A 21,751-nucleotide genomic window follows, 5' to 3' on the forward strand; every position below is an offset into this window, starting at 1 on the left:
ATACATGTCTTTCTCTGATTGACTTATTTCACTCAGCGTAACACCCTCCAGTAAATGGCAAGATTTCATTCCTTTTGATGGCTGCATAATATTCCATTGTGTATATATACCACATCTTCTAAACACAAGATCTGTTTTGTTGCTAGAAGATTGAAAAGACACTACAGTAACAATGATTCATTGTTAAACTCATTTTATAGACTTCTCAAACACATGGTGTTCTGTGCACACCCCCTCCCCCCAGCTCTAAGCTTCAACCAGTTGAAAAGAATTGCTGTCCAGTAACTGGGGTGTTTATCCCCCGAAAAAAACCTTTGCTTTCTGGTTACATAACTGTGTATATATATATTTTTTGGATTTACAGGAAAAATATTGAATATAAAAATATCCAATATATACATACACATTGATATGGCAATGTCAGTCTTTTTAAATGGAATCCTTAAATTTAAAATTGAGTAAGTTTTTTGGAAGACAAAATGCATTTTGAAGAGAGTATTCTTGATTTTTCAAAGGGCAAAGCTGAAGATATATCAAGGAAGAGGGGGCACAGCTTTTAATTGTATGATATCCCGGCAATCACAGTCAGTAATTTTGAGGGAGAAAGGTGGTGATGAGTCAGTTGCAACATGCCATGCAGTTGTCAGCCTGATTTCTTCTTTTCATTGTTCAGTCGCAAGGTGAGTTCTTAGCTTGTTCAATAAAAGTTGTGATACAGCAATGGAAATGTCTTCCCGTAATGTCCAGGTAACTGTAAAGAATCAAAGAAAAAAAGAAAACGTGGGTGGCTCAGTTGGTTAAACATCTGCCTTCGGCTCAGGTCATGATCCTAGAGCCCTAGGTCGGGCTCCCTGCTCAGTGGAGAGTCTAATTCTCCCTCGGCCTCTCACCCCACTCGTGCTCTCTCTCTCTCTCTTGCTCTCTCAAATAAATAAATAAAATCTTAAAAAAGAAGAAGAAGAAGACCCTTCACTTGGGTAATTACATTGGGAAGACGACCTGCCTTTTGAAAAAGAACATTAGATTTACCATGCGTTTCCTGGATGGGCAGCTCATACTGAGTCTCTGCTCCCAGCCTCCAACCTGGTCAGCCTGGTATTAACATTTTTATTATTAGACATAAAATCTCAAATTGATTATCCATTATCTCAAAATAAGATTATCTGATGTATCAGAGGCTAAAACCTTAGCCTTCAATTTACAGTCATGGCACTAGTAGCTACTTAAGATTTTTGTATTCGACATATTTGATATTTTCTCCTTTTTCATGTCTTTGAAATCAATCCATTTTGAATAAAATATATCCAAATCTTTTTTGAACATCTTAATTCAGGAAAAAAAACTTCATAGCATACTATTTTTAGGGGCCACTCTTTGGAAAGTTAACAATATTCTTTATCATTTTTCACCACAGTACCTCTACAAGATGACTGTGAGGAACAGCAAGGCTGCACATGAGATGAGAATACTGTGTGGCAGGCTAGGTTTACTCACTGTTCTAACGTTTCACTCCACTTGCCCAGCTTCATAGCATTTGGAATTCCAGTTCTAGCTTCAGCAAATGCAAACTTCGCCACATGAAATGAATCTTAGAGATCGCTCTTGAATAGCCCAAAAGAAGGTCTGTTGCAGTGGTGAGCAGTATTTTTTGTGCAAATGTCAAATCAAGAAAAATTAAAGTGTTCATAGATGGTTTTTTTAAAATAGAAATCATATCCTTAAAAAATCAGAACATGAAGTATCTAAAACTGAGTTTATGCAGTCTTTTATTTCTCTTATGCTAAGGTTTTCATTTCAAGCAGCAACTGTAGTGCTGCTTTGTGTGAGATGAAAACCCAATGATATTGAAGGGGTAATTGCAAAATATGTAGGTAAGGAGAGAAAAATGGCACCAGAGTTGAGCTGCAGTACAATGAAAATGTACTTCTATTAAAGTTTTCTCAGCTGTGTAGGGAGATTTTGAGGGAGAGTCTTAGAAAATGGGACAGTGCAGTGGGGATAGGGGTTGGATAGAGACACTTACTAGTGAGGACTTGCCAGTTCCACACCTATTGCATGTAATCCAGACAGAAGAGAATGCCAGTGAAGCTAATCCCCTGGCACAGGATGGGGTAAAACCTATGCCTTCAATCTTGCTTCCTGGCTTGGGTCTCTCTGGCTGCTTTGCCTTCTACTGTGTCTATGACGTAGGAGAAGATACCTGCATAGGTAGATAGATACCATACAGGTAGGAAGTTAAGCCATTTTATTAAAATAAAACAGAAGCATTCAGCTATAGCACATTCCTGAAAATGAACCGTGGATTATGCACCACATTGGAGAGCTGGTAGGCTGCAGGAGACCCAATCTCATCTTCTGGCCTCGTGGAGATTATAAATAACAAGCAAAAATAAGTAACAAAGAAATAAATAGGTTTGCCACTGATGAGATTTTGGACTGAGTTAATCCCGTGACTTAGTAGAAGTCATTTAAACCTCCTGAATTTTTGAAACAGGTATACTCTGCATTTTACAAGAGAGGTTTGTGTTGGTGTAGTTTGTGGATTCATGATGGAGCACTATTAGAAATGTGGCTATGGGGCACCTGGGTGGCTCAGTGGGTTAAGCATCTGGCTCTTGATTTCAGCTTGATCATGATCTCACCGTCACGGGATCGAGCCCTGTGGTGGGCTCCATGCTCAGCACAGAGTCTGTTTGAGATTTTCTCTCTTCCTCTCCCTCTGCCTCTCCCTCTGCTTGATCTCTCTCTAAATAAGTAAATAAATAAAATCCTTAAAAAAATAAATAATATGGCTGTGACTTTCACCATCTCCCAAAGTTAATTCATGGAGGGTATTTTTGAAGCCTGTGGGAGGTTGCACCATCCAATTCAACAGGTTAACTATGAATATTTGGTAAATATATTTTGTCATACTGTCATAGGACAAAAGCAAACACGTTTACTCATGAATGTGAAAAATATTAAGATGAAATTAAACGGACTGAAGTAAAATGTAGGCTTTTGACTAATTTAGCCAGATCAAAATAACAAAAGTAAAATGTTGGAGTTATGCAAATGTGACAGTACTTGACTTCTATTCCTGTTTTCTTATTTTATTTTATTTTTTTTAAAGATTTTATTTATTTATTTGAGAGAGAGAGAGAATGAGAGATAGAAAGCATGAGAGGGAAGAGGGTCAGAGGGAGAAGCAGACTCCCTGCTGAGCAGGAAGCCCGATGCGGGACTCGATCCTGGGACTCCAGGATCATGGCCTGAGCCGAAGGCAGTAGCTTAACCAACTGAGCCACCCAGGCACCCTTTTTTTTTTTTTTTAAAGATTTTATTTATTTATTTGAGAGAGAGAGAATGAGAGATAGAAAGCATGAGAGGGAAGAGGTATTCCTGTTTTCTTATTTTAAAAAAAAGAAGAAGATGGAGCACCTGGCTGGCTTAGCCGGTAGTGTACGACTCTTGATCTTGGGATTGTGAGTTCGAGTCCTGCACTGGGTGTAGAGATTACTTAAAAAAAAAAAAAAGATACTCTTTAAAATTTCCAAATGAAATATATATTTAAAAACAAGTTTTCTCAAATAGTAAAAGCATTTTATCAGTTACTCCAGAAATTGTTACTATTAAAATGTAGGTTCTCTGTGGAAGCAGAGCCCATGTTCTTGTTTTAGTCCCTAGAACCTAGGGCAGGGTTTGCCAGTCATTAATTGCACAGCTGACCCTTGAACAACATGGATTTGAACTGCACAGGTCCACTTATACGTGGATTTTTTTCGATAAATACCGTACGGTACTGTAAATGTACTTTTTCTTCCTTATGATTTTCTTAGCATTTTTTTCTCTAACTTACTTTATTATAAGAATTCAGTATATAATACATAGAACATACAAAATATGTGTTAATCAACTGTTTATATTCTCAGTGAAGATTTTGGTCAACATCAGGCTATTCGTAAAGTTTTTGAGGAGTCGAAAGCTACACACAGATTTTCAACTGTGGGGAGGTTGGTACCCCTAAGCCCTGTATTGTTCAAGGGTCACCTGTATATAACAGATAGTTTTAGATGATTAAACGGATTATAAGTACCTATGAGATCTCACAACTGAAAGTCCCACAGGTACATCAAACTGAGCATTCCTAGAAAGGAGTTCAAACTTGCCCCTTCCTTATCTGCTCCAACCTACAAACTACTCCTCTCATATTTTCTTTCTCAGTGAAGAGTCACCAGGTTTGACCTGTCAACATGTTTCACACCCTATTCGTCATCCCTCCTGGTTGTCTCTCAAATAAGATGTGCTTAAATATAATCTAAAATGGATTTAACATCATTTTATATTGGGCTATTGTGTTGACATTCCATGACTTGACTTGAAGTAATTGGAAACACCCTGGGGTATCACAAGCAGAAAGCCCAAGAAATCCTTCTCTTGATGTTTTCTAGTCTTTGACAAATGTTTTCTCTATACTCTCATAAAATGTCTTCCTTATGGAGTTTTCCCCCACCTAATTTCTATTGCATATAGGAAGATACCTGTGTAGGTAGATAGATACCATACAGGCAGGAATGTATGTCATTTTCTTAAAATAAAATGGAGACATTCAGGAATAGCATGTAAACACAACCGGTGATTTTTTTTTTAAATTAACATTTAATGTATTATTAGTTTCAGGGGTACAGGTCTGTGATTCATCAGTCTTACACAATTCACAGTGCTCACCATAGCACATACTCAACCAGTGATTCTTAAAATCAGATCTGCAATGCAAGTGCCTGTGATACTCCAGTCAGATGATTTGCAACAGGCAGGGTTGTGAGTCAGGCCTATGTCAGCTCTGGGTCTCAGCAGTGGCTCTAGGTGCCGCAGCCCCCTTCCTGCAGAGCTAGCTACCTTCAGCCAGATGAACGCCCTGCCAACTACCCACTGTCTTCCTGGAGTTCCAGGGGGAGAGAGAGTCAGAAAAGTGGCTAGTGGCATAGAAACAATTAATTCTCAACTTCTTTCAGTTTGCCCAGAATATTCCAAGCTGTGCGAAGAAGCCCTAGTGAGTGTCATTTCCATTTCTACCAAATAGTATGTGAAACTGGGGGTTTGATAACATTGATAGAAATGAAGCTAATTGAAATAACTGGTTTTCCTTGCAGTGTTGAATATATCTAGAAAAAGACATACTCGGATTGACAAACTGTGTCAATTAATCATTACACATAAAGTATAGTAAAAGGAAAATTGTTTTCATTTTTTCTGCATTTTAGATGTGAAAATATAATTAAATTTTTTAAAATAGAGTGGAGTGGTATAAAATGATTGGTATAAAATGATTTAATGGTTGTTTCTTAGGAAAGAATAGCTCTTACTCTAAAATGTTTTCCTTTCTGTTTTGGTGGTGAACATGTCACTTCTTTTATGAAATAATGGTGGTAGCTGGCAAGATAAAATGTGTAGGCACTATATCAATCCTTGGTTTATTTCATGTTTATATTTTGCACATCCATGAGCACTGGTCTAGAAGCATGGTTTTGGAAGGTGGGAATCTTGGCTTCATTGCAGGCACTGAGTGGTTGGGTGTAGAGAATGGAGATGTTTGGGCTTCAGAATCCCAGCCTAAAGTAGAACTTGGGTGGGGTGTCAGGGTGGAATGAAAAGGGCACTAGTCTAGGGATCAGAGAGCAGGCTTCTCAGTCTAGCTCCATCACTGACTAGTCGTGAAAATGAGTCATTAATCTCATCTGCAAAATGAAGATAAAAACTATGTCTACTCACAGGGATGTTGAACAATCAAAGAAAATAATGTGCATGAAGCACTTTGAAAATTGTGTAGGACTATGCAATAATAAGGCATCATACAAGGAAGCCATATTTTCCTCTGGGGAAATGGGAATGTGTATAGGTTGATTTTGAGACTACTTAACCCCCAGTGCTCTGTTCTGCAGAGACTGCACTTCCCATAAGCTTCCACATGAAGGCAAATATGAGGGAGGTTTGGCCGGTGATGGGCAATGGTCACAATGGTGGGGCGTGGTTGGGGTTGGTAATGGGCCTGTCATGGAACTAGCACTACTGCCCAGAGACAGGCTCCTCCACCATGGTCCTGGCCCACTCTGGAGGAGCTAGTGGGTTTGTACATGAAGAAGGGATGGTCTGTGTGAGTCAAAGCAGATTGGGTAGTGGGACAGTTGGTTGAGGAACACTGGAAGCATCCCTGTTTCAATGCCATAAAAATGTGGAGGTTATTTAGAGCATGTAAGGACAGTAATGCTATAATTCCAGAGAAACACAGGTACACATGTAACACATTGTTAGCCAAAATTGAGCTACCAAGGTGATAAATGGCCAAATGAGGTTTTTTTAAAAATGTTTTAGGGACATACAAAGGCACCAGAGAGGGCTTCTTGATGAAACTTGTGAAAGTCTGGCAGAAGTAGGGATTGTTGGTCAGTGTCGGTGTCTGAAGAACCAGATTTTGCACCCAAGAGCCAGGAGACCCTCAAAGCTACATGCCAATCATGATGCTGATTCTTGAAGCTTATTCTGGAAGAAAGGTTGGAAAAGCACCACAATCAGAGAACATAAAATCATAGAGTCACAGAACCAGAGATAAAAAAAATGACTTTGAAGGTCATCTGATACCCAATTCACATTCTATTGAAGGTTACTATGAAAGTCTTTGAGATAAGGAGGGGAGACGACCTTTCTGGGAGGAATTTCTTTTGTCAGTTCTGCCTCTGGGAGAAATGTGTATTTTTCACGGTCTCCCATTAGAAACAAAGGGAAATCTGGAATTCTCTAAAAAGCTCAGATCTTCCAGGAATATTTAGTTGGGCTTTCTGCTGACAATATGTCTGTTATCCTACGGCAAATCAAAATAAATATGGTGAGGAAAGATCTTTATGAATATGGCATAGCATAGGATTATTTGCTTCAGGGTAGCCCCAATTGGGGCAATCAGAACCTTTCACTCACTTATTCATTCAGTTTTTGACCCAGTCACCAAATACTTAAACAAGGAGGTACAAAACCCTTAGGGATGGACAGTCTGTGACGTTGTAGGTGTTTCTGCAGGAGAGGTGATGGCCAGTGGCCTTGGGGTGATCACAACCAGCCGAGTAATCTCTTCAATGTATAAACCAGACAATCTTGCTTCTCTACTCACAATCCTCCAGTGGCTTCTCATCACACTTAAAATAAAATCTAACCCCCCCATTGTGGTCTTTGAAGATCTCCAGGGTCTGGCCCCTGCTGACCTCTCCAAACCTATTTCTATCACTGTGCCCCTATCCACTTTGCTTCAGCTAAACTAGACTTTTCACTCTTCCTCAAAGAAACTGAGGATGTCTCAGGGTCTTGGCACATGCTGTTCCTTCTGCCTGGAACACTGTTCCCCCACTCTCTTCAGAGATCTGTTTCCTTACTTCAGTCAGTTCTCTGCTCCAAAGTTACCTTCTTGGAGAGGCTTCTCCCAACCCCTATCTAAAATAGCACCATCCCACCGCAACATACTTCTCTTATCCTGCTTTATTATCACTCTTAGTCACTCCCTGACTTTGAGAAGAGAAGAGAATCTGCTTCTCATCCCAGGGCAGTTAAGGTTTATTTGTTTGCCTCCTGTCCATCTTACTCTCCTCCACCCTCACTGAAGCTTTATGAAGGCAGGGACCTGGTCAGCTGTGTTCACTGCTGTACCCTCAGTGCAGGCGGGCACAGTGCCTGGCACCTAAGAGGCTCCTAAGAAAATAGGAGCTTTGTTGCTTTGTTGAATGAGCACATGAACAAATGAAAGTCAGCGATGGAAGGCTGGAGGTGGCAAAAAAGCTGCATTCAGGAGAGAAGGGGGTCCCTGCACTTCATTTCTTCCATGGGTCACTACCCGCCCCTATGCAGTGCTCATGTGCTCTTCTCCATCAGCCTGCAGGCGAGGCCGAGGCAGGGCGAGTTACACCTTCAAGGGCAAGAAAATCACCTGGACCTTGTGAAGGGTAGATCCTTATGCAGGAAGTCTGCGGTGGGGTCCAAGATTCTGTGTTTCTAAGAATCTTGCAGGTGCTGCCAGGGCTGCTGGTCCACAGGCCAGGGGAAGCCAAGGGTCATCAAAGCTGTCCTCCCCCACACCAGGATGCAGGTCTTTCCCGGCCCTCCTGGCACCACCCACCCCCTTTCCCCACCTTTGGGTTTCCAGTGAGGTGGAGTCTTGCGCAGTAAAAGGCAAAAGGGAGAGCCTGAGGAAGATGAGAATCTGCTTCTCATCCCAGGGCAGTTAAGGTAAATTCCCTCTGAGTTCTCCTGAGGATCCCATTCCATGCTCTTTTTGATTTTTAAGAAAGTTATTAAAGGTCAAGGAAACTATAAAATAAGAAAAAGGCAGACTAGCTGGAATTTGGGGATTTACATTTTCTTGACTCTATGTATTAAAAAAATAAATAAATAAACCGTGTTTTCCCAGGTATTGTTTTGCATTTCAAGGGGGAAAAAAGCTCTTTTGCTTGTCCTAAGTCCTTCTCCTCCTCCCTTACAAATTGCATAATTTCAATTTCCGTGTGTCGCATCTTTGGTGAGGAGTCAAAATAACATAAGAGCTTTTTAGTTCTTTAATGCATTTTGATAACAATTTATAGAGTTATTTATCCTTTTCACTCTGTTTCTACTGCTCGTGGAAATGGTGCCCACTTTGACAGTCTGGTTGTACATTTGGTATTGTGCTAGTATGAGTAGATAATTTCTTGAACAGTTCAGAGTCCTGGGGTAGCCAGTGAAATGTGATGGTGGGTAATCTCCTCTAAGAAATGATGGCTGTGTGCTAGATAGTGTTAAGGATCCTGTATCTATAGTGTTAAACATCCTATATTGACAGTCCTCCTGAAGATTTTCTTGCCAGAACAAGAAAGTAGCTTCTCTGTGCATTTCATTTATAATTAACAGGTAGAGACTAAAGAGACTATAATTAACAGGTAGAGACTACAAAAGATACAGTAGTGGCCATATGGTTTTGCTTTCATTTGAAAATAAATTCATGGATTTTAGGATGGTTAAGTCATCTGCCCAAAATCACACGGCCGACCCTGGACTCAAACACTTTCTTCCTCCCCATGGCGCCTGTTGTCACTAAGACTGAGACATAGGAACTCATGGTTGAATAGGGAGGTGGTGTCCGTCTCACTCACGTGGAGTCTGCAGTCCTTCTTGTGAGGTCAGAGGCTCATTCTGTTGTCTTTATTTCTGCATCCATGGCTCTTTCATCGGTGCCTGGGACATAGCAGACCCCAGTAAATGGCTGTTGAATGACTGAATGTCGTTACCATTTGCTAAGGCAAGCAGTCCATTTTATGGAGACTTATCTGGACTCCCAGAATGCAGTGACATCTGTGCTAATGAGAAAGTGGATGTTTCCCTTGTCACCTTCTTTTCCTCCAGGACAGTTTTACACCATCCTTGTCCTCTACGGGTTTATTCTCTTCTGCATCCCCAACTCAAGAGGCACAAAGTTGTGCCTGGCATCCTCATCCAGGACCCCTTACTTGAAATCTCCGGCCCTTCCTTGACCACTACCCTTCCCCAGCCAGCTACATGGAAGAGAAACAAGGCATACCTTTTGGATGATTTAGAAACTGGAATTTGGAAACCAAACCCATCACAATCCAGCAGGAAGGTCCATACTTAATAACTTTAAAGGATGTATTATTACACTAGTAAAGGTAATGACCATGTTATTATATTTGTCAGGCTGCAGAAGCGAATAGCTGCCTGAAGATCCATTTCATTGCAAGTTATTTTTTTTAAGATTTTATTTACTTATTTGAGAGAGAGCAAGCGAGAGAGCACAAGCAGGGGGAGCGACAGAGGGAGAGGGAGAAGCAGGGCCCTGGGATCATGACCTGAGCTGAAGGCAGACGCTTAACCGACTGAGCCACCCAGGTGCCCCTCATTGCAAGTTATTTTTTTCCATTTTAGGAGAAGGGTGTTCTGAGCACTACCTTTGCCAGAGTATCAAAGGTTACTTGGTCAGCATGACATTCTCTTCCGTTTCACCTGCAGGCTTGGATGACTTGTCCTTATTATGCCACCTAAGAGTCCAGTGGAGAATAGTGGAATGAGACTGTGGAAGCAGATAAGCCAATCCTGAGGTAGGGACAGTCAATGTCCCCATTTTATAGATAAGGAAATTGAGTTACAGAGAGGGTAAAGTAATTTGCTGAAAATAACAGTTGATAACTAGCTTTGTTTTTATACAACTATGTATAAAACAACTTTTTAAACAACTTTGTTTTTTTTTTTAAAGATTTTATTTATTTATTTGAGAGAGCGAGAATGAGAGAGAGAGAGCACATGAGGGGGGGGAGGGTCAGAGGGAGAAGCAGACTCCCCGCTGAGCAGGGAGCCTGATGTGGGACTCCATCCCAGGACTCCAGGATCATGACCTGAGCCGAAGGCAGTCGCTTAACCAACTGAGCCACCCAGGCGCCCATAAACAACTTTGTTTTTATAGAAGAAATGTCAAATGTGCTTGATATTTAAACCTGTCTTGTTCTTTTTTTATTGAGAAATGAATGCACAGAGCTTTAGTATTAACTGAAATTGGTGGAAGATCCTTGGGCGAATTTCTATAAAAAGCTGAATCTCTGGCTTCTTGCCATATCAAAGATTTTCCTTCTTATGTTAATCCAAAGTTGTCAATAAATTGTGATGATTATCCCAAAGTTTCAAGAACTTTCCCAGTAAAAATATTCTCTGAGGGAGGAAAACAAATTATATGATAAACTCTCATGAAGTTTCTATGTTTAGGAATCCTGCTAAGTTGCACTTTTGAAATATAGGCCTTGTTAATGTACTTAGGAATCGACCATGTCTTTCTTTCACAAATGAAACAAAAGAAGATTTTGATAGGATTTCCCCTGGGTGAAGTCTAATGCCATGGGCAGAGACTACAAATTTCCCAATGCCTAGGAAATAGGATTTCCTATCTTATCCAGTTGCTGGAAGATTATTCCAGAAATGTCACACATGAGGCACTTCTGTAGTTCCCTGAAGCTTCTATGTCATCCCAACTCAAAAACATGCAGTTCCCACCCTGCGGCCCAGAACTGCTCCAACAATTGACCTTCTCCCGCCTTCAAACAGAATGTACAGAGCCTGTGGGTAATATGCAAAATTTGTTTGGGCATTGGGCTTGGTAGAGGAAACTAGAGCTGTCTTCTCCCTCTTGGGCTCAACATCTTTTGTTTCATTATGGTTAAAAGAATCAAAGTATAGTCCAGCCCAGAGAGGGGACGTAGCTTGGTATATCTTAGAACATAGATTTCTAAATATTTCAGACAAGTATCCTAATCCAGAAAGGGGGCTTTATCTTTCTTATTTCATTATTAATCATAGGATTTTCTTTTGGAACCTAAAACCTGAAGGCAGCATTGGACAGAGAAAAGAAAAAAACTGTTCTTTTTTGTTCCCAAATGTGTATTTTTGTCACCTACATACTACACAAGACAATTTAAATACTGTGGTCTAGGTCAGGCTTTAAAAAAAAAAAAAAAAGCCTTTGAGGGAGCAAGAAATCAGTAGGGAAAGGTTGGAAAGTGAAATGATTAATATATAGTTTCTGTTCTCATTGGCATTTACTTGTCCTTCTTTTGTTGTTGTTCTTTTGTGTTCATGGAAGTTCTTTTAGCCTTAGGTAATCTAACATCAATCCTTTGGAATCCTACTAAACTGTGTTAACAAACACAGTTATAGGTGTTGATTTTATGGTTAATAAAAGGGTAATATTGAATATGTAGTTGTAACGGGGAACTTACTTAAAAACTAAAGCTGAATTAAATGTAAGTATGAGAACATATTGGTAGCACATGAAACTCTTCCTCACATTGTATAGTAGGAAGGAATAGATATAAACCCCATCAGTTCTGCCCAGCAAGAGATGAGATCCCATAATGTTTATGAGTTCAGACTCTTGAATTGGCAGATCTGGGTCAAAATCCAGACTGTGCACCTGACTCAAGCACACTTCTCAGAGCCTTGATTTCCTCATCTGTAAAAGGGAACCATAGTGGCTCCCACACTTCCGGGTAGCTTTGCATGTGAAATAGGATGATATGATGTGTACAAAGCATATAGTCCAAAGTAAAGGCTAACTAAATGTCAGCTACTACAATTACAATCATCATTCTTATCAGCATATTTTCATTAACATCAATCACTGTCTGGCACTAGAGTAGCAACCAGATGGTTGATGAACTTGGTGTGAGTAAAAGTATTTCTGAAACGGACAAAGGCTCTTGAATTCAAAGCTTATCAACAAAATAATTCATTTAATAAATCGCTATGTGCAGTGTGTTTACCAGATTTAGCCATTAACCAGATCCATTTTAGAGTACAGCCAATTCATGCAGTGAGCCCCAAGCTCTTCTCTCTCAAGACTCGCTGAGGGGGGTGTCACCAGCATCTCCACTTTTTCCAGCCCATTTATTTCACACTTATCTTGTCCTTCTTGCACATTGCCTAGGATTGAGACCCCTCGACACATAATGTGTGTTTCCTTATTGTCACCTTTCCCTTGCAGGCTCACAAGTTCACGCTCTCTTTCTCCTCCTTGGCTCCAGACCCGCCAAGCACACACACATTGTCCCCTAAAGAAGAGAGCTTATTTGGTTGCTCTCTTGTCATCTGGTTTACTCCTTTTCCACATTTCTTTTGCTTTTGTTCCTGGTGGGCAGAGCTATTTCTTCACCCCCCAGGAAGTCCTGTCATTGAGACAGGAAAACATGTTTCTTGGCCGAGTGCCACTGGACAGTCCCCAGCCTAGAGAAAAATCAAACACTCCTTTTGGTGGTGACATTGTTCACTTCAAAACACCACTGGACCTCTGTGCAGTCACCGCATCGGGGCTCTCACACCAGGGGCATTATTACCCCAGTGGGATGGTGTTTACCCTTCCCCTTGCACAGTGCATGTGACATTCGCCCACAGAACATTAGCATCAAAAGACTGCTGTTTTTCCTTCTTATACATCAATTAGCTCTGTATTTCCTATTTCACGTTTCCATTGTGTTTACCCAAAACAGTGCAACATCTGAGATTTCCTAATTTACACCCTGTATTTCTCTGCACAGGCATTCTGCAGCATGTATTAAGAATGACACACAAAAACAATTCTGTCTGCATTCTTTTATGCCAGTAAAACCCAAGCAACTCCATTCTGAGGTCTTTTATATTCTAGTCATGCTTAGTTCCCAGGCCTGCGGGGATTTCAGGAGCACCTTGTGGATATGGGAAGAGGTGAGGAAAGGTTGGGATCCAGGAAAGCGAAGCTAATGCAGCTAAGGGGCTTCCCTCACCCCATCTGGGAAGGGGATAGCAGTGCAAATCACACTTCTAGGGGCATGGTAAAAACTGGCTTGGTATAGGCTGCATCGGCACCCAGCTGGTATCTCCAAACCAGATTCGAGCAGTTGCAGTATTAGAGTTCCTGGGACCCCATTGGTTTGGACTAAGCAGAAGCTCTAGCAAGGTCTAGAGAAATGAAGAAGGGCTTGGCAAGGGTATGCATGGAGTTGGATCCCCCAGGAGCAGAGAGGTTCACGGCAGGGCCCCACCAGGGCTTGTAAAATGCAGATCAGGAATGAAAGCTCAGCAGTTTTCAAAGGCCTCACCCAACGTGGAAGGGCAGTGACAATGTGGGCCCAAAAGTGACTAAGACTCAGCAGTGAAGCTAATCTCAGATTCCATCCCCAAGATACTGCCTCCTGAAAACAGGACAACTTCCACTAGTCGGTCAAGCCCAAAAGTTATCTGTTCTTCTGGCTCAAGAGAGCAGCCTCTCCACATTCCCATGTTGTATCCCTCTGCTTCTTTGTGCAGAGCTGGGTTGCTCACTTTTCCTGAGACGCCTGTAACGGAATTTCTTGTGAATAAACCTCTTCTGAATTCACAGCACTTGGCCAAGCAAACCATGGCGCCAGCTCTTGGGACTCTTTCCTGAGTGTAAGGCATGCTGATGTCTGACAGAGGCTGACCCTTAGTCCTCAGGGCTTGTTCCTCTCAATATTTTCCTCAAGATCCTTCTGGCTGAATTGTCCACTGTGGCCTTTTCCCCTTTCTGCTGGTGAATCAGCCAGTTTAGATGGTTTGCTCATTATTCGGTCAGGATCATGGCTGGATGAACAATTCCCTCGAAAGCTTACCCCCCTTTTCTTAAAAACAAAGTCAGGGAAGTTCCAACCTTCTCTGTGAAGGCTTTGCGTTTTCTGATGGCCTTAGAGGAACCAAAGGTGAAAGCCAATTGCATGGAACTGGTCGGTCCAGCTGGTTCCCAGGAAATCAAGTCAGAATCTCAGTCTACGTGGCATTGGAAGGACCATGCAGTGTCAGGAACTGGGCAGGTGTAGGAAGATCTTGATTATGTCCTGGTCTGGATAATAGTATTAACTGCATCTGTGCTCACACTTTTCTGTCTCTCCTCTGATAGTTTCCAGTCCTTTGCTTCAGGTCCCTTGCTGACTTCCTGTAAACATGTCTAATAAGTTCAGAATGAACTCATTATTCACGTGATAATTGGAACTCTGATTTTTACTTTTCCTCCAGTCAGAAGCTCTCTCCATTCAAAAATTTAAAAAAAATGGAATACTTGCAATTGTTCAAATATACATTTTTACCTTCTTGACTTTGCTAAAGTTGGTCTTCCTCTCTGAAATAATAGTGCCTCTGACTCTCTGATTGTCAAAGCCCTTCCCAATTTACTAGTATATGACTGTGCACAAGGCGTGAGACTTCTCTGAACCTTAGTTTCTTTATCTGTGGAAGGAGGATAAGCAACTGTAATGAACCTGTATCTCAGTGGGGTAAAAAGACAGAAGTTGATTTCTCGCTCACACCACGTGTCTAGCATAGGTCAGGGAGGGTGTCTGCATTGATGCCAGAATATGGAAGTGGGAGGCAGGGAGGCCTGAAAACTCACCTACATTCTGCTCAGAATTCACTAGTCAAAGGGATCACAGGGCCACAGCTAACCTCAGACAGGGTGGAGAAGTGCATTGCTACCACTTTCCAGAAGAAGGAGCCCTGAAAATTTTGTGAAGCCCTGAAATGGCAGCCACATCCCCACAAAACACATGATAAACCCATATAGATGCTATCGCTGTAATTCCTCTTGGCAAGGTCCAGCTTCAGTTTGATGAGAGAGAGAGAGATTTTTTTTTTTTAAATTAACCCCTATATGCTCTTTATTTATGCAGGCATGATAAATGAAAGAAAGCCCAACATAGTGGTTAACATAGATTTTGGTTCAAATCCTGGTTTTATCCTTTCCTCACTCTGTGACCTTGGGCAAATTAATTAACTTCGCTGTTCTTCAACTTCTTCACCTGGCAAATGGGGACAATAATTGTACATTCCTCAAAAAGTGTTATGCATGTTAAGTGAGCTAGTAATTGTGAAATTATCAGATGTATTACCTGATGCCATAGAAGGATTTGCTGATTCAAAGGGAATTATACTACCACACACACTGTTCTATAGTTGACTTTTTTTAGTGTTAAGATTTATAGACTTTATGTGTGTGCATGTGTATGTATGTGTGTATCCATCTTGTTTTAAAAGAATAGTTACATATCATTCTATTTTTTGGCTGTATCTTAATTTTCTCAGGCAGTTCAAGTGACGAAAAATTCCTATAAGACAATTCAGGAAGACCTTGGTTTCATGAATCTCCACTCACTGAGCTATTTCCTACTTTATTCCTCTCAGATGGAGGGTCCAAAGACTGTGTCTAATGCCATTCAGTGGGGAAGTGTGTTCAGATCTATCAGTCATTTCGTCCAGACTCTCTGTTATAATCTTATCTGGTGGCAAGCATTCTCTGAGACTGTATTGCCAATAATTCTCCCAAATAAAAGGTACCATGTTCTTAGGCTTAGCAAAAAAAAAAAAAAAAAAAAAAAAAAGTTACTTTCCCATCAATGGACTCAGCTATGGTATATGACTCACACAGACTCTGCCTCTTGCCTTGCTCAGGTAAACTCATGCTGTCCCCTTCCCTGTTCTCTTCCCAGGGCTTGGACCTGTCATGGGAGCCATACACATTTCTTAAATTATGTCATTGTGACTTCCTGGTACCCAATATTTTGTGTGGTTATTTCAAAACTTCTTCTTGAAACATTGAATTTGAAGGCCAGTCTCTTTATTCTACTCCCATTTGGCTCATTCATAGTCTTGTTCTCTCCGACGTCCCCTACCTCTCCAACCTGGGTCTCTTCTTTGATGTGTTTCATAACTTCTCTTCCTGTATACGCCAACCTCATATATAAAAGTAACTCTTTAGCTCAGAGAAACTGGTCAGCTCTAAGTGCCAGGCAGGCTGAAGAAAAAGTAGTGACCATTACATGTTGAGCTTCCAGGGCAGAAGTCTCTGGAAGTAGGATTCTGTATGGGAGAGGTTCCTTAAGAAGTACCCTGAAGATCCACATTTGTGCGTGGGATGGGGTGGGACGAGAGAGAGAGAGAAATTGAACTATAATGCACACCCAACAGCAACCTCAGCCCGCCCCTCAGGCAGCTCTGAGTCTAGAATGGCCCTTTGGAGCTGCCCCAGATAGAGCTGAGAAGGCCAGGCCTTTGTCCTCCTACATTGCTCGGTCATTGGATGTGGGCTGTCCCTGAAGGGCAAAGCGAACCTCTGCCACCGAGACAAGCCCCAAAGGGTCTGACAACGGGGAGTTCTCTATCATCAGCACTGCCAGGAGCTGGGACAAGCCCTTCATTAGAGGGGCATCTGGGTGGCACCTCCCAGTGCCCACCACAGAGCAGGACAGGACAGGACATTGGTGACCACCGTTCTGCTCCTTCCTCTTCCCAAAGCTTGGAGAGAAGGGCATTGCCTTCTGCAACACAGTTCCTTCCTCTTCCTGCCATCCTGTTGATGCTGGGGATAGTGGGTTTAAAGGTCTTACTGTGGTTTTCTTCCCTTTCAGTATCCATTAAGGTTTTGATACAGTCCTTGCTTGTTTCTGCCTTCGCTGTCCTTGGCATCATCTTTCAAAAATACTTTCTCATTTTCTTTTTGCTGCTATGACAATCAGTGCATCCTCTGCATTATAATTGCTCTAAATATGATCTCAGCATCCCTTTTCCTCCAGTTCTGAGGGGATAAGATGCTTCCAAACATGAGTTTGTTTAATAAAATTTGGGCTACTCTGTGTGGCATGCTGCCACTGAGCACATAATTCCTTTTCCTCTTATTCGAAGAAGCTACCGTTGGAGGCAGTTCCCCCCTCCTTCTTTCATCCCACAGATCATTTCCATACAGCCCACTCGATATTGCCTGGCAGCACGAGGGACCAGAATAGCACAGAGAATTGAAACCCACAGAAGAGCTGCAGCCTCCTCCCCGTTGTATACTTGTGAGCTAAGCTATTAACAAGTGGCAGAATCAATTCATTTGAATTTATCTCCCTTCATTTCTTCTGCCTTCCCTCTGGTGCTCAAGATAATGAGCAGTGAAAATGACCCAGGACCTAGGAGGCAGAAGGAAGTGGGGGAGAATCCAGGGGTTGAAATAATCCATAGCTTGAAGACTCAAGAATTAGCTTTGGTTCCTTCTCCTCCCACGGCTTTATCTCATGTGGCCACTGAACAGAGCCACTGAACAAGGAGCCGCTCCACAAGTGGCCTCTGGAAAGAGTTCTGTCTGATCCTTGTTTTTGTTGACACCACAAAGGCCCTTCATCGAAGCTTTCATCTCCGTCATCTCAGAAAGAGGCTCAGGTACCACAAGTGCACTTGGGAAGACATAACGTGGAAGTTTTAGGACCACAGGTTAATAAAAAAGGGATGACCCTTCAAAAATTTGTCCACAGCCCTTTCCAGACTCCCGGGCATCTGTCCTTCTTTGGTCAGCAGGTAAGGAATAATGCACTCGCCTGCAGAGAATAGGGAGAAAAAATAGTACTCGCTGCTTCTTTGTGAGGAAGTGGGGGTGGGGTGGGGGGGAGTTCAGCTTAGCCGGGGAGTATTTGTCAGCACCGGAAGAGAATAATGACTGTTCCCATGTTCCCATCCCTACCCCACAATCACTTCCTGGATTTTATTTATTTGAGAGAGAGAGAACATGAGAGGGGTAAGGGTCAGAGGGAGAAGCAGACTCCCCACAGAGCAGGGAGCCCGATGCGGGACTCGATCCGGGACTCGATCCCGGACTCCAGGATCATGTCCTGAGTGGAAGGCAGTCGCTTAACCAACTGAGGCACTCAGGTGCCCCCTGGAGTACACTTTTCAAGGACTCCCTCTTAGTTCTGGCTATGGCAGGGCTATGGCAGGGCAAGCATGGCATTCCTCTGTGATATTGCAGGGTCAATTCCAGACCAGGGCAATAAAGCGAGGCGAATAAATTTTTTGGTGTCCCAGTGCATATAAAAGTTATGTTTACACTGTATTTTAGTCTATTAAGTGTGCAGGAGCATTATGTCTACAAAACAATGTCCATAAATTAATTAAAAAAGACTTTATTCCTAAAAAAAAAAACGCTAACCATCATCGGAGCTTTCAGCGAGTTGCAGTCACCGATCACAGTTCACCGTAACAAATATAATGATAATGAAAACGTTTGAAATACGGAGAATTCCCAAAATGTGACACAGTGGCATGAGGTGAGCAAATGCCGTAGGAAAAATGGTACTGATAGATTTTCTTGATTCAGGGTGGCAGCAATTTGTAAAAAAGAAAAAAAAAAGCAGTATCTGTGAAGTAGGGCAAAATGAACTACGATAAAATAAGGCATGCCAGTATAATTTTGGTTCTCTGGATCCCCCAAATGACGAGAATCTGAAGTGTGGATAGCAGAAGAATCAGCATGTCATGTGACCAAGGCCTCAGTTTCCCCAGCATCGGAGGAGGACCAGCTGTTTCTGCAGCTGTGCAGAGCTCTGTGTCCACAGCTCTACCCTGTTTTCCTGGACTCCAGAGAGTTCTCAGCAGCAGTGCACAAGCAGGACTTGTAGATGCTCAGATGCTCCATCTCCCTAAGGCTTGATGATGATGGCTTACCTTCCAGAGCTGAGACAAAGTAGAGGCAAAGAGGGAAATGCTGCACATTTCAAATGAAACATTCAGTTAGTACAGAGTAGTCAGTCTCCTTCTGCCACTCACACCCCATAAATATTTTACCTTCCTGTTTTGACTACGTGTTTCTGAAAATCATGGGCCAGGCCAGTGTCACAGGCCCGAAGACAGTGCACCTGGGACACCAGGATCCATCCCTACATGGTCAACAGTGGCGAGCCCTCCCAGGCCCTCGCCTCCTGTGACTGTGGTCATCTCTGGGTGGCTTGTGGGGAGCACATGTGTCACTCACCCTCCTTCGTCTTGTTAGATGTCAGATTTTATGAACTGGATGCTGCCTTCTCCATGTCCCCAGTGTGAGAAGCTCTTTTTTTTATTCTGAACCTGATTGCATAAGAAGCAGCTCATAATTAGTGGCTCTTTCTCTCCCCCTTCCATTTCCAACCTGGACTGCCATGCAGATAAGTGGAAATGTCTGCACTGGTAGGAGGAAGGTGACTCATCCCCGGGACTCCAGTCTCCCCCCACCCCCAACCCAACCCCCTGCGTCAGGGGCTTAGGTTCTTGAGAAGCTTCTGTGTGCTTTCAACCATCCGGCCCTTCATTGAGCAAACATGTCCCGAGCACCTCATCTGTCGTTGGCCCTAAGGCAGCTCTGGAGATGCCCATAGCTGAGACACTCAGAAGGTCCAGAGGCCTACCACAGAGGGGAGTTTGGCTCTGCTCTACCCAGCCCTTCCATCTGTGACTTGAGGAATTGCTAAAGTGGAAAGAGAGAAAAGGAAAAGAATGCCAGGGGCGGGGGTGAAGGGGCTGTGTGCTCATGCCTAGACCAAGTGTTACTAAATCAGGGGATTAGGGAGACCAGTCCAGCCTCACCCTCACCGCCCCTCCTGTTATCACATCCTGAGACTCCGTGCAAAGCAAAAAGCAACAGGTTGGGTAAAAATAATACATTCTTTCCTGACCAAACATTTTTTGAGCCGAGCATGTATAAGAATTGGTTAATACAATTGCAATTTAGTCTTGCCTGAAACCATGCTGCAGGCAAGGAAATTTGTGACTGCATGTCACTATTATGATGGCCTATTTTTTTTTTTGATTGTGCAAGCATTTAGAAGAGACAGGATGGGATTTTATATTATCTTTTTCCTGAGAAGGGCTGTCTCTTTTCTGTTTGACTTTCTTAGCTTCTCCTGGACTGATTCTTACCTCTTTTTACTTATCTAAACCTGGCTGGTTGGTTCACTGAGATGGAGTAAATGCTAGGATGGAAAATACCAATTCAGTTTTATTTGAACTGGCATATGATGTCTGAGCAAGGAGATAAGGGAAGCCTTACTGCATCCTGCAGACAATTAAATGAGTTTGGAAAGTTTTATTTGGTTTGTTGTTGACAAGAGCTCAGTCCCTGGGTAGCTGTTAATTTTTCCGGGTCATTCCCAAAAGAAAATCAAGCCAAGTAAGGGCTACACATTTCCCTGTGGAATTTCAGTGAACTACACAGTATAGAAAAGAGAAAACCAGAGATCTCAGTTCTGATTTCCTTTTTTGTTTGTTTTGTTTTGTTTTGTGGAGTTTTTGTTTGTTTGTTTACATTTGAGAGAAGCCTATATTTAACTAGAAAGATAAAGGGCTCAGGTGGAGAACAGGAAGAAGCAAGAACATTTCTAGACTAGATACAACCCATTGATCTGTAAAGGGCTGCCTCTTTCATCCGTTGGCATAATTAGGTAAATCGGAGGCAGCCTGTCTGAAGATCTTCCTGTTAGAATTATTGCCATATCGACAGTATCCAGGCAAGTTCTTTGTACGACTTTATTGTTCTACAAATACTGGTTTGTTTTTCCATTCTGTCTTCTTCTTTAGGGAGGACTTAAGTTTTTTGTTTGTTTGTTTTTTGAAAAAATACATATCACAAGATAAAATAAATGAGGACATTTGTATCTTCCACTATCCCCAAGTGGTCACTGAGAAAATGAAATTTGCGACTGTACATTAGAGAGCTTCACGGAATGAAGAATCTAAATCTGAAATCAGGGGCAAATTACATGAAGATTGGGATGATTTATGTACCACTTAGTTTCTGCTAACAGATTGGAGGGGCAGCAATTCTACTTGCTTTGATAAAACAGCAGTTCTGGAATGGAAAACCTGAGGTTCTAGAGGGAGGGATAATCTAAGTGTAAATAAATTGTCTATTCACCTTTAACTGGAATCAGGGTCCAGTGTCAGCCTCAGGTCATCAGCCCAGATTATTTGGTGAGAATGTCTATGAGGTCCCCGGTCTGAGCAGGCTCGTTAACGGGTTAATGGCCAAAATGAAATCAGGGGAAGTGGAGCCTCCGGGTTCTGCCCTTCAGGACTGTGTATGGGAGAGGGGGTTCCATTCCATGGGAACCTTTTGCAGACCAAACAACAGATGAGCACCTCAGAGTGTCTACATGCTGGCTATAGCTCCTGAATTAATAAAATGTTATTTATTTCAATTCTGTTTCATCACAATTGCTAAGACATGACATTTCAATTCTTCACTGAATCTCTAGAAACTTTGCTTTCTTTGTAGTTGTCTCTTTGATGTTTGTCTTTGTGTTTGCAGGATAGATAGCTTCTGAGAGCCTGAGAGATCCAGCAAACACTAGGATGGCTACTCACTTAACGCCCAGAACTGCCACACAGGCTCTGTATCCAGGAATATGTTTAAAACAAAAATCTCAACAAAGAG

At 42.2% G+C, this 21,751-nt stretch overlaps 1 protein-coding gene across 10 annotated transcripts in view; it reads left to right on the top strand.

The window, feature by feature from the left end:
* The window catches only part of LRRC3B (leucine rich repeat containing 3B), a 152,755-nt gene that overhangs the window by 111,849 nt on the left and 19,155 nt on the right, over positions 1-21,751 (top strand). The window lies entirely within an intron of this gene.

This window comes from Callorhinus ursinus, unplaced genomic scaffold, assembly GCF_003265705.2.
Source record: "Callorhinus ursinus isolate GAN/ISIS: 27379988/994484 unplaced genomic scaffold, GSC_fseal_2.0 scaffold1, whole genome shotgun sequence".
NCBI lineage: Eukaryota > Metazoa > Chordata > Mammalia > Carnivora > Otariidae > Callorhinus > Callorhinus ursinus.